General features: G+C 43.0%; 1 pseudogene; it reads left to right on the top strand.

Moving 5' to 3' along the window:
- Window positions 1-819: 819 nt before the first annotated feature.
- LOC122910856 lies at window positions 820-919 on the top strand (annotated as a pseudogene).
- The last annotated feature ends 657 nt before the right edge of the window (window positions 920-1,576 follow it).

The following is a 1,576-nucleotide window of genomic DNA, read 5'->3' on the forward strand; positions in this document are numbered from 1 at the left end:
CGGGGTCTGAAGATTGAGTCCTGGGTCAATCTCCTTGCTCAGTGGGGTGTCTGCCCCTCCCACTGCTTGTGCGCTCTCTCTCTCTCTCTAACAAATAAATAAATAAATAAATAAAATCTTTAAAAAAAAAAAAGAACCAATGTGTCGAGGAGATCTGTCAAATTCCTGTAGCCAATATGTTTGATACAAACTATTCTTCTGCTTGTCCCTCAGGTAGTCAGTACCTTTCCTACAGATATGCCTTTATGAGAGTCACATACGGTACTCACAGACTTTCTTGAATTTGATTCTAGGAGGTGGCAGGGCAGCGCCACCTCTCCTTCCTTTAGGAGAACCCACTTGCCTCCAGAAAGGGCTGCCCTCAGCTGACAGAAGCAGAACCTGCCAAAGAGCTCACATGCTGATTTCTGATAGGCCCAGCAGGGTTAGATGCTATTACCGCTCTTAAGCTTTTGGCCAGGCCAGAAGCTGGGTGCGTCCCAATGATGTACCATGACCAAACATTTTGGGCTGTAGCACCCTCTCTGGCGTAGAATGGTGGAGTATCAAATTCTGGCAACAGCTTTCAGCTCTGTAGTATTCAAGGAAGATCCTGGGCTGCTGGAGGGGTTTTCCTAATGTAAACTGACAGTGAGAAATTTTCAGCTCAAGGTCAGTCAGTCCACACTGCACAGGTTTGGCTTACCCACCAGCCCTTGAGCTATTGATTGCAAATGTTTCTGAAATATTGAGGTTAGCGGACAATCATTCCTAAATACTTGCCAATGAAATTTAATGTGGTGGATACTTTAGTACATTTATTAAAAAAAAAAAAAAAAGATCGCTTCTCGGCCTTTTGGCTAAGATCAAGTGTAGTATCTGTTATTATCAGTTTAAAAAAAAAAAAAGATGTTATTTATTTACTTGACAGAGATCACTAGTAGAGAGAGAAGAGGGGAAGCAGGTCCCTGCCAAGGAGACAGCCCTATGTGGGGCTCAATCCCAGGACCCCAGGATCTGAGCCGAAGGCAGAGGCTTTAACTCACTCAGCCACCCAGGTGCCCCGCTTTAGTATATTTTTAAAGTTGTATAAATGCAGATAAAAAATGGAATCCAGATAAAAAAATAACTCCAGATAAAAAATGATCTCAATCATCTGACCAAAAAAAAAAAAAAAAACCTGAAATACTTTGGGAACCAAAGATTTATCTAGTTATAACACCGACCCCCCCCAAAACAAAACAAAACAAAATGAAAATAAAGAACTTCAAAGTTCATCAGAAGCAAAATTGGAAGCAGCCAGGAGCAATATGTTTAAGAGCTATGTAACACAAAACAGAAGTGGGAAGTATTTTAAAGCTTGAGGGCTGTATTGATTTGTTTGGAATAATAAAAAGTCTCTCGTTCTCCCCTTATGTTAAAAAAAAAAAAATGCTTAAGGGCCGCCTGGGTCGTTTAGTAAGTTAAGTATCTGCCTTGGCTTAGGTCATGATCCCAGGGTCCAGGAATCCAGCCCCCACCCCCCCGTGCCCCTCCCACCCCGCCTTGCTCAGCAGGGAGCCTGTTTCTCCCTCTCCTCCCCTCTCCTGCTCTCTCT

This window comes from Neovison vison, chromosome 6 (genome assembly GCF_020171115.1).
Source record: "Neovison vison isolate M4711 chromosome 6, ASM_NN_V1, whole genome shotgun sequence".
In the NCBI taxonomy this organism is placed as follows: domain Eukaryota; kingdom Metazoa; phylum Chordata; class Mammalia; order Carnivora; family Mustelidae; genus Neogale; species Neogale vison.